This window comes from Quercus lobata, chromosome 3, assembly GCF_001633185.2.
Source record: "Quercus lobata isolate SW786 chromosome 3, ValleyOak3.0 Primary Assembly, whole genome shotgun sequence".
In the NCBI taxonomy this organism is placed as follows: domain Eukaryota; kingdom Viridiplantae; phylum Streptophyta; class Magnoliopsida; order Fagales; family Fagaceae; genus Quercus; species Quercus lobata.
The window spans coordinates 50,561,978-50,574,593 of NC_044906.1; positions in this window are offsets into that span (position 1 = coordinate 50,561,978).

Here is a 12,616-nt window from a genome sequence, read left to right on the forward strand (position 1 = left end):
CCCTTCGATGATGTCCATTCCTTTTGTCGTGGTTCTTGACCACCCTGCACTCACAGCCAAGTCTAAAGATGGTACCTCTCCTACTCGTCCTAGTGTTAACACGTCTAAGCCTTCTAACACTAGCCCTATGACTCTCCTTGAAAGCAAAGATTTGGCTTGGGAGAAATTCAACTAGGTGGTCACTGATGAAGACGTTGCCATTTGCTACGACATGTCCATGAAGGAGTTTGAACGATCCACTATTCATGACCTCTTCAAGGTATTGTAACTCGTCCTTAGCTTAATTTTTTGTTTTGTAGGGTCTAAGTTTCATTTCGTTTTCTTACGTCTATGCTTCTTTGATATAGGCTATGTCAAAGTTTATGGCGGCATCCAGGCAAGCTTATGAGTTGGACCATACCAAAATTAGGCTTGAGGCAAAAATTCGTGATATGGAGAAGGAGTCAAGCCACAGGACGAGGGAAAGGATGAAACTAGAGGCTGAGGTGGCAGAGTTGAAGAATTTGGCTGAAGAGCTAAGGACGGATATAATGGAGAAGGACACTCATCTAGGTCACCTTCAAAAACAAAATGAAGAGCTTAGGTCGTCCTCAAGCCAATCCAGAGACGAGGTGATCAGGGAATTCAAGTCATCCAAAGAGTTCACCGACCTTTTGGATGCAAACTATGTAGCAGGCTTTGAGGATTTTCGTATGGACACCATTAAGTTGTTTCCTAAGAAGAACTTTGATTCCATTAAGCTTCACACTGTAGCTGAGAGTTCCCTACGTCAAACGAGTTCAGGAGATTTTAATGTTAAAGAAGATGCTTCCATTCCTTTCCCAGCTAAAGACGGCTCCAAGTCTGGTGGCGATGCCCCCAGTGGTTTATCTCCTTAATGAAATCATCTTTATCCTATTTATTTCCCTGTTTTTTTTTTTTTAGTTTCTGCAAGTACATTAACGCGTCCATGTTTAAGGACGAGTATTTATACAATTGCCTTTTTTTGGGCTTGATACATTAAAGGGTTTTTAGACGGTGGTCATCTACCCTTCTATTTATGAACTTGTTTTCGTCCATGTTTGAATACTCAGTCTTATTTTTATTGCCAATTTTTATTCCAAGTGTCCTTCAACCATAGTTAGGACTTTATTTTGGAATAGATGAATATTTTCCTCACCCTTAGACTTACTGGAATAGATGAATATTTTCCTCACTCTTGCCTAGTGGATTGGATGTGTCGTCCATATAAAGTGTTTTGCATGCATGCTTTCCTTTGTCCTTTATTTTTGGTCGAGTATATTGGGAGGTGTTTGCTCCTTCCCTTTGTACTTAACGTTATTGCCTTAGGTTTTATGGCAGTTTGCCTTTTCCTCGTCTAAGGATGGCTCATGACGATACATCTCCACGTCAAGAGATTTTAAACGTCTTTAATTTCATATGGACGTTAGTTTCACAAAATCATCAACACTTAAATTAGAGAATTCAAGCTACTTTATATACAATAACTATACATAACAACATCCATAAACATCAGAGAACTTAGTACGTAGCATTGTCCAAAGACATCATCGATGCTAGTACTTAGTCCTTTTTTTAGGGAATTCAAATTACTTTATATACAAAAGGACTTTGTTCAAGACATCGTCCTAGTAGCTAATGCTTTTTAGGGAATTCAAATACTAAAGAACATAAAATACTGCTAGAAAACATAAGTACTGAAAGATAACATAAATAGACTACTAGTGATCACTATTAATCTTCAGTCCCGTCCATGCTGACCTTCCTGACGAGTCCTCCTCATTGGTAGTACTTCCTCGAATGCTTCACATTCCACGGGTGCTCTAGCTTTCGTCCATCAAACACCTCCAAGTATTATGAACCTTGTCTTTTGGAATTGAGAACTTTGTATGGTCCTTCCCAATTAGGTCCCAACTTTCCATGAGTAAGGTCCTTAGTGACCAAGGATACCCTTTTTTGAACAAGATCTCCAACGTTGAATTGCCTAGGCTTCACCAATGAATCATGGTGCTTAGTCATCAAGCTCTTGTAACGTGCCACCCTCTGTTCTGCGTCCATCCTTACCTCGTCAATAAGATCGAGGCTTAGATGCAGCTATTTCTCATTCTTTTCATTGTTATAATGGGGCACCCTATAGCTAGTTAGACTAACTTCCGCAGGTATCACTGCATCACTTCCATATGCTAACTTAAAATGAGTTTCTCTAGTTGGAGTTCTTATGGTTGTCCTATATGCCCAAAGGACGCTGGGTAACTCATCTAGCCATATCCCTTTTGCCCTTTCAAGCCAAGTCTTGATGATTTTCAACAAGGATCGGTTTGCAACTTCAACCTATTCGTTGGCCTGTGGGTAGGAGGGTGAGGAATAGTGATTCTTGATTCCTAACTACTCACAAAACTCTCTAAAGGGTGTATCGTCAAATTGACATCCGTTGTCTGAGACGAGCACCCTAGGGATTCCAAAACAGCAGACTATGTTCTTCCAGATGAAGCTTTTGACTTCCAGATGAAGCTTTTGACATTCTACTCAATGATTCTTGCCAAGGGCTCTGCTTCCACCTACTTGGTAAAATAATCAATCCCTACTACCAAAAACTTCATTTTTCTTGTCCCCATAGGAAAGGGACCAAAGATGTCAAGTCCCCACTGGGCAAAGGGCCAAGGGGCCACCATTGGAGTGAGATACTCTGATGGTTGCCTAGGTATGTTGCTGTAGTGCTAACACTTGTCACATGCTTTGACATAAGCTTTAACATCTGCTTGCATGGATGGCTAGTAATATCCTACGTGGACTATCTTATAGATGAGGGACTTGGCCTATGAATGGTTTCCACAGGCTCTTTCATAGATGTCTCTCAAGACGTAAAAGGACTCGTCTGGATTTAAACAACTCAGGCAGGGCTAAGAAAAACCCCTTTTATACAACACCTCATCCTTAAGGACAAACTTCGTTGCTCTTGCCCTTAGCTTCCTTACTTCTTCTTTATCTTCGGGAAGAACTTCGTCCTTGAGATAAGACAAAATGGGGGAGGTCCAGTTGGTGACTCCGTCTATCTAATTCAAATCCAGAATGTCTATACTCGGAATATACTAGACTTTAACTTGATCACCCACTATCTCGTCCATAGATGCTATCTTGGCTAAGGTGTTGACTTCTGCATTCTCTTCCCTTAGTATTTGCTGGAACTAGGCTGTTATAAAGCCTTTGATGCACTGCTTAACTTTTCCCAAATATTTCTTCATTTATTATTCCTTGGCTTCACACGTTCCATTCACTTAACCCATCACCAACTGTGAGTCTCCCTGAACGAGGACTAAATCTGCTCCAAGTGACTTAGCTAACTCCAAGCCCTGAAGTAGGGCTTCATATTTGGCTTCATTATTGGTTGTCTAAAACTGTAGATGGACAGCATACTCTAGATGATCCCCTTTCTAGTGATCGTAAAACTATCCCAATTCCTTTTGTATGCTGTGTGGACGAACCATCCACATGGACGACCCACTACTTTGCCCCCTGGTCTTCATTCCACTAATCGTTGGCAGGAGTAAATTCGGTAATGAAGTCTGCAAGGACTTAAACTTTTATTGCTTCTCTTGGTTTATATCACACGTCAAATTTACTAAGTTCCACTGCACACTAAATCAATCGTTCAACGGCCTCCAGCTTATACATAACTTTTTTCAACGGGTGATCTATTAGGATGTTGATTACATGAGCTTGGAAATAAGTCTTGAGCTTTCTTGCTGTTGTCACCAATGAAAATGCTAACTTTTCCATTGGTAAACACTTATTAGTAGCTTTTGAAAAAAAACCTGTAAAAGGCAGCGACTCATCCAATGAGGCTTTAGACGTCCTTGATATTTTTTGGGGGCTCCATATTTAAGATTTCTTGGATTTTATTAGGGTTTGCTTCAATCCCTCTCTGTGAAATCATAAAACCAAGGAATTTCCCCAATGAAACTCTGAAGGCACATTTGCTAGGATTTAGCTTCATCTTATATCGCCTAAGTGTATCAAAGGTTTCTTGAAGGTCACCTAGGTGCTACGTCTCCCTTGCGATCTTGACCAACATGTCATCCACATACACTCTAACGTTTCGCCCAATTTATGGACGAAACATACGGTTGACTAGCCTCTAGTAGGTAACAAAACAAACCTTGGCTTGTGATGAAGGATGTTTTCTCCTAGTCTGCCTTATCCATCTTAATTTGATTGTGCCTTGAAAATGCATTCATGAAACTTAGCAGCTGGTGTCCAGTTGTTGAGTCCACCAACTGATTATTGCATGGAAGAGGATAGCTATCCTTAGGGCTTGCCTTGTTTAAATCTATGAAATCCACGTACATCCTCCATTTGCCATTAGCCTTTTTAACTATCACTACATTGGCTAGCCAATCAGGGTAGTAAACTTTGTGGACGAACTCTGTGGTGATTAACTTATGAACTTCTTCTTTAATGGCATTATCTTGTTATGGGGCAAATACTCTCTTCTTTTGACGAACGGGCTTGTAAGATAGGGACACGTTTCAATGACGAGTAATCACACTTGGATCAATCATAGGCATGTCTTCATGGCTCCAAGCAAAAACATTTGTATTCTTTTTTAGGAATCCAACAATCCTACTTTTTCTTCTCCCCCATACTCGTTCCAATCCTGGTAAACTTCTCCGGGTTGGACTCATCCAACAATACGTCTTCCAATACCTCAATTGTCTCAGCCAATGTTCTTCTTTCATCAATGTTCATTGTCTGCATTTGCTTGTCCTTGGCCAACATTGCTAAGTAACATTCTCTAGTAGCTAATTGATCTCCTTGTACTTCTCCAATGCCATACTTCGCTGGGAACTTGACAGACAAGTGGTAGGTGGACGTTGTAGCCCTCCACCTGTTCAAAGTTGGCCAGTCTACAACAAGGAAATTCACTTCCTTATTGATTTGCAGTGGGTAAGAGCCAACCACAACTGGCAAGGAGATGATGCCTATTGGTAGAACCTTTATTCCTTCAAACCGGATCAATGGTACATTCACTGGATGAAGTAATTCCTTGTTAATCCTCATTTACTGGAAGGCTAGATAGTAAAGGATGTCTGCTAAACTCTCATCGTCTATTAGCACCTTTCTAGTTGTATAATTTGCAATCGCCAAAGTAATGACAATCGCATCGTCATGAGGATGGGGCAATTGTCTTGCATCTTTGTTTGTGAAAATAATGGCCGGCTTATCTTCTCTGATCATACTTGGTGGTCGTCCAGATATTTGAACATTCTGGACTTCCCACAAGTAGGTCTTCTTGGCTTTGGACGAGCTTCCGGTTGATATACCCCCTACAATGATCCTTATTTCTCCAAGTGGTTGACGCACTGGTTCTTCTGCTTTGCCCTTCATTGGTTGTCTCTCGTCCTTGTGGTCTCGCCTAAGAATTTTTTTTTAACTTTCCTTGTTTAATAAAAGTTTCAATTTGCTGGTTCAAGTCATAACATTTGTCCATATCATGTCCATGGTCACAGTAAAAACGATAGTACTTGCTTTTGTTCCGCTTGCTAGGATATCCTTTCAACCTCTCAAGCCATTTATAGGATGGATTGTCTTTGATCTGCATCAACACTTGGTTAAGTGGAGTATTCAAGGGAGTGTAGTTGGAGTATCTTCCTGAGGACAACCCTGCTTCCTTGCCGTCGCGATCCCTTTTCTCCCCTATTTTGGTTTTCTTTGGACAAGGACCTTGCCTTGGATGGTGTATATAACCATTTTCCAATCGTTCACCTTTCTTCTTCTTCTTGGTAATAATCGCGTCTTCAGCGTTTATGAAACTTTGGGCTAAATGTATCAACTCAGCCATTGTCTACGACTCCTGATCATACAATTTATGGATGAACAAGTCTGAACTGACTCCATTGTAGAAAGCTACTAAAAGGATCTTGTCATCCATCTTGTCCGCCAATAAGGCTTTTTTGTTAAAACAACTAATGAAGGTCTGCAGACTTTCGTTTTCTCCTTGTTCTATGTTTAACAGGCTGAATGAGGAACGCTTCTACCTTTGTCCCCCACAAAGTTGTTGACGAACAACTTACTTAACTCCTGGAACGAAGTTATGGTGTTTGGTGGTATCTTACCAAACCATACTCTAGCTGGGGCTTTTGACGTGGTAGGAAAGGCTCTACACATGATTTTGTCTGGAACACCTTAGAGATGTATGGTTATCTTGAACATGGCAATGTGATCACAAGGATCACACATTCCATCTTATGAGTCCAAGGTATTTTGAACTTGGAAGGCAGGGGATGACTCGTAATGGACGCGATGAAGGGGGAATCAGTCCTGTGGATGAGGTCATCCACATGATTTGCTCTCCTCATGGAATCCTTCATCTCTTCCGTGGCTCTTTTCATCTGGTTCATCTCCCTTTCCAAATGTGGTACCCTACAAGTAACAGTTCCTCAGGACTAGTCTCCTTCAGCATTATACTCAACCCCTTCATTCTTTGAATTTTGGCCTTGTTCTTCACTACGTCACTGTTGACGTTGTCTGTTAACTTTTTTAGTTAACTCCTGGTTCTGTTGCGTCAATTCTGCCATGACTGCTGCCATGGACTGCAACTGTTGTTGGATAGTCATCGGGGGTGGTGGTGCACGATTTGGGTGACTAGAGGCATTTCCACTCTCCTTGTGTCCTGGGCTAGTGGCCATCAACCTAGTCCAAACCATGCAGCCTTTTTTTCTTGGAAAGCAAATAAGTTAACACTTAAAAACTTTTTTTGTAGTTCTTCATTGACGAAAACAACTGATGAAGCAAAAAAATCAATAGGCTGGAATGTTTCGGGCTATGGTAATGGTTGTAACCCCTGAAAAGAAAAAAAGAACTGTCAATGGTGACTAGTGTGACCCGACTAAGGACCCTCTGACGGTTAAGTTAGTTTTCTCTCTAGAACTCAAGAATGAGAAATTGTGAATGGTAGAACTTACCTCGAGTGAAAGGGACTTGCTCCATTTATAGAGAGTTTAAAGTGGGTCTATTTGTATGGATCCACCACCATTATAGGTGTTGTGAGTAGTAAATGGAGAAAATGGGTAAATGGGGTATGTGGAGCGGATTATGGGAAAATCCCTCCATGTTTTAAGAGTAGCACATCATGGTCAGATCATATAGAACTTTATGAGGAGTCCTTGTAGGATTCACCAAGTGTTGTTTGGTCGTCCATGCCTTTGTGCTATGGATGACTTCCCTGGAATTAGATGGTCTTATTATAGAGGGACGTGTATTGTTCCTATGCTCGATGCCAGTTGGGCTCTCCTCTTAAGGTCTTCTAGATGTGATCAGGTTATGGACGTGGTTTCTCTGTGGACGACCACTATGGACGAACACTCTTAACTTGAGTTCCCATCAAAAAATTTCTTCGCTTGTTTCTTAGATCAAACTTTATGTCTTTAACGATACCACTTGTTATGTTTGAACAACATACTTCTTGATACAATAAACCCAACTTTGATCTACCCAATTACAAGTAAAGTGTGTTTTGTCTAAGAATTAACCAATTACATAGAAAATATGACCCTAACACAATGATATTTTGATTGAAGTTCCCAAATTTAATTAAGGGAAAGAAACCTCTTTGAAGCAATTTTGTTTTTATTAACATGTTTTAGAAATTGGGGATAAGAAAATTTCCTCAAATCAATTTTATGGTCATTTTATTTTGTGAATTGGAAACTCCAATTTTGGTTAAGGAATTTGGAATCCCAATGAATTAGTCATATTGGAATTTGAAGGAATTTAAAAAAAAAAAAAAAACCCACTTTATTTAAAATAATAATAATCCCAAAGATTTCATTAACCTTTTTAAATGGTGGCCGGAGAGTCAAAGACTCCAATTTTTAAATTGGTAGAGTCAAGGACTCCCTATAATGGTAGAATCAAGGATTCCATAAATTTGATTCAAAGTGGTAAAGTCAAAGACTTTATTTATTTATTTATTTATTTTTTGATTTGTAGAGTCAAGGACTCTAACATTAAAATTTGGTAAAGTCAAGGACACTAATATTTAAATTGGTGGAGTCAAGGAATCCATTAAATTAATTCATAATGGTGGAATCAAGGACAATATTAAAATTTGGTAGAGTCAAGTACTTTAATATTTAAATTGGTGGAGTCAAGGACTCCATTGATGTATTTCATTTGGTAGAGTCAAGAACTCTAATTGAGAGAACATTGGACAAAAGTTTAAGAGAATTGTTATATGGTAATCTTCAAATAGAATCTGCAAGCCAAGAACTTGTACTCCAAGTTTTATATATGGAGTTAGGAACTCCTCATGAAACCTAACCCTATTTGTTTTACCAAACAAAAAATAAGTTTTGAAGAAGAGGGAGAGACAGAGAGATTTAGAAAAGAAAGGGACCAATAAAATTTCATATACAAACCTATTGTTGCTTGCTCCTCCTCTCCACTTGCTCTCTCCTTTTCATTTTTTCTACTTGCAAATGCTCTATTTGTGTTTCTCTTCTTCTTTTTTTCTTTTTCTTTTTATTGTGTGTTTTGCCTTTTTTTTTTCTTGCTTGCTGGAGCTTCTTTCATTTATAAAGAAGTTGAAGAAATTGTTCCCATCTTTTTTTCTCAATTGACCAGTTAATGGGCAGTTAACCTCTTTCATGTTCTTAAGTTCCTCATTTTCTATTCATGTCGTCCCACTTGCAGCCTTTCTTTTGGGCCAAAATAGCCAAATACCATTGTTGGCCAAAATATGTAGTGTTTTACCACTGTTTGAAAAATATTCAGCAATCTACCACTTTTTTGAAACTTGAGTTTTGAAAACTCGAGTTCCATAAAAAAAAAAAAAAATGTTGCTGACATGAATTATTTTAATTAAAAAATACCAGATAAATTTGACATAAACGTTTTTATAGGAAAATACAATACACTCCTAGATAAATATCTTTTGCCTCTTACTATGCTTTTATTGCTTACTAAAACATGTGAAGAAAGACACTTTTATTGACAAAAAATTAATTCACCAATGGTACACCACCTTTGCTTATGGAAATCTAAATCCTCCTCCACTACCAAGACAAGTAGGTATACTATTAGACTCACACGACAAAGTTAAACTTTTACACTCACTCCCCTACAGCACTAGATCCTCACTTTCCCTATGCTTGATGTCTAGGTCCTCACTTTTCCCTAAGCTTGTGTTGAAAAACACATGGAAAATACAGTTTTGTATCTCATACAAAACATGTAGTGGAAAATTAACAGATCTACTTCATTCGCAATCGATACATTTACTATGGAAATTTCAAAATTTAAGTACAAGAGAGTGTACATTGGTGCGGTGAAATTCAAAACCAAAGATTAGAAGTACTTGGGAACACTTTTAATCTTCACTCCAATTCCACTTTTGCCCAAGAAGTGTGATCTCTCAATCAATTTATATGTATGTGTTCAAGGGAGAATAAGAGAGTAGCTTACCCTCACATACACACCATTTTCATAACTGATTATATGTTATATAAATTATGTATGTTTCTCTCCTTATATATAACTGATTATTTAATTGGACTAACTTTTTGGGTCATTCCAATTGGGCTTTAGTATGTGACTTGGAGTAGGACTAAAAGGGACAAATAAGACACTTGCTCCAATGGATTTTGGGTTTTTCTGTCAACTCATGACAAGCTCAAAATTACCATTAATTATATTTAATGCCACTATATAGATATAATTGCACTCTAGGCCTTATTAATAAATTATATTTCAAGACTTTATTAGACATTCAACCTCTTCATTAAAATATTCGTAGTAATACAAAATCATGAATGTTGACTGCTACTTTGAAGATTACTACATCTTAATCCTTGAATACCCAGTTTAATCCTTTAAGTTATTCATCATATATTTATAAAATTCAATTTCATAAATATATACTTTAATAACTTCTTACTAAAGTGGTTAGGCCTAACACTCTGAATAACCAAACTCATTAAACTTATCTCAATGGAATATTTTATATCTCCGTTAAGAGATTGTGAATTCTATCTTGAGAATATATATTCCTTCAACATTAAATGTGGCTGCCCAACATATTGAGGTTTTGATCGTGACTTTAGATCTCACTCCTGATATATTAAAGCAACCTACACTTCATGATCAAGTTCATTATTCTCTCATGATTAAGAGTTGATATAAATAGAAGTCGTGAGATTTATTATTCATTTGATAGTCGTTAGTAGAATAATAAATCTCACAGCTGTCCAGTTCAATATGTCTTAACACTTAAAACATATTAACATATCAACTAGAAGTCTTCACTTTCATGATCAAGAAAAATCATGTTCGTTGATATGTTATAGTCTTCGTAGATGAAATGCCTAATTTCATCACCGACTACGAACTAAAATTCTGAGTTTACAAAGAACTTGTGATTTATATCTTCTGTGACTAAATCACATACTATGCATCTCATGGACTATATGATAATATCCAAATATTCACGTTACCATTATTTTAGATAATAATAAAACAAATTTATTACATAGAACATAATGTCATACATGATGTCATCTTACAATTGGATTTAAAGGGCACATATCCTAACAGCTTGGTATCTAGGCTTTGTTGACATGCTTCGTTCAAATTTTTGAAGAACTCGAGCTTCAAGAGCTTGAGTTTTGTAATTCCACGTGCCTTCTTTGATTAAAAGATCCACCTCAACGGGTGTGTTATGGAACTTGAGTTACACGGCTAACTCGAGTTCCAAAAAAATGATGCATACTTAAATATTTCCAAAATAGTAATAAATTGCTACAAATTTCAACCAAAAGTGATATTTGACCATTCCTCCCCCCCCCCCCCCCCCCCCCCTCTTTCTTTTGTTCCTATATTTCTCTTTCCAAGTAGTGGCAGACTAATCCACTTCTTTTGAGGTGTGGGGGTTTTATAGATATTTTGTTTTAATATTTTTTTCTTTTGAACTCATGTGATATTTTTTTAATATATGTCAATCCTCTTATTTTTAGGTGACATGTTGCAAGTGCAACTAACCATTTCCACATAGCTTTCGTTCCTGCCATTTTTTGATTGTGGTGGTACGTGTGGCAAGAGGCATCTTATTTAGCCACACGTCCCACCCTTCAACATCTTGTCATCTTTTATTATTTTTATTTTTTTTTATATAACAGGACATATATTCCCATAAACTTGTCCAAAACCTTTTTTTTGGATAAATTTTGCTTGGCAATTTTTAAGTAACCACTTTTTTCTGTTATTGAAAATTTCATATTTCAATAGTGTCCCCGAGTGTCATGTAAGATTGGTGGCAATTCTTATGTGACACTCGTATCTTTATTTTTTATTTTTTATTTTTTTTCTGATTTTCTTTGGTGTGGTTTAGAATCTCCTTCTTTTGAATTTGACATCCCAAGTGGTAGATTGATTTGGCTTCAGCATCTTTTATCTTGATTTTTTTTTCTCTGTTTTGGGCATTGATGTGCACTTCGTACTTATGCGAATTTTCTTGTGTGCATAAGATTGATAACCTATTTTGTAGGAAATAATTTTTTTTTTTTTTTTGGGTACATTTGTGTATTTGTGGCTGCGTCTAGTTTTTTTTTTTTTTTTACTAGATTGCCTACATACCCTTAACAGGGTCAGGCCTTACATAGTTTAGGAAGGAGGTTTTTTTTTTTTGACATGTGACTAAACTTAATAAATAATATGTACCCGAAAGAAAATCAAGTTATCACATAGTTCAGGAAATAGATTTTTTTTTTTTTTTTTGACATGTGAATGTAATAAATAATACCAAGCTGCCTTCGTACCCAAAAAGAGATCAAGTCAATACGTAATTCCAAAAAGACTTTTTTTTTTTTTTAAGACATGTAACTGAACTTAGTAAATAATACCAAGCTGTCAACATACCTGAAAGGGGATCAAGTCAACATGTAATTCAAGAAGGTTTTTTTTTTTTTTTTTTTTTTTTTTTTTTTTTTTTTTTGAGATGTGACTGAACTTTGTAAATAATACCAAGCTACCTACGTACCCGAAAGGATTTCCAAAATTTCAAACACAAAAATACTACCCAAAACCACAAACCCTACCCAAAGCAATTAAGGTAAGTCTCTCTAACTCTCATTTCTATATTTGTGATACTGTAGTTGGTGTTTTTGTGCTGTTATCTTTAAAAGAAACACCCTTTTTTATTTTTTTGGGTTTGTTGTTTTCTGGTCAATGTTCAAAGCTTGCTACTTTTATTGAATTTTTGAGATTTTTCTGGTCAATGTTCAAAGTTTGTTATTTGCATTGAGTTTATGAAGAATATGGTGCAAAATCTTGAAATTATGAGACTTTTGATGCATTTTATCAGCATCACACTTGCTTTTATTTAATTAAATTTCTGATATTATTATATTGTTCTGCAATACTTTTACTATTGGGTTTCATAGATAATTTTTTTTTTTTTCCAAATTTGGTGGCCCAGCTTGCTATTTCAAAGTATGATTAGTCTTATTGTCATTTGTCAAGTATATTATTGGCTTGGAACTCAGAATAGGTAGAACTTGAAATAAGAGAAATAAAAGATATGACATTTAAGATCAGTGACTTGTAGACAATACTTCAAAAGTTT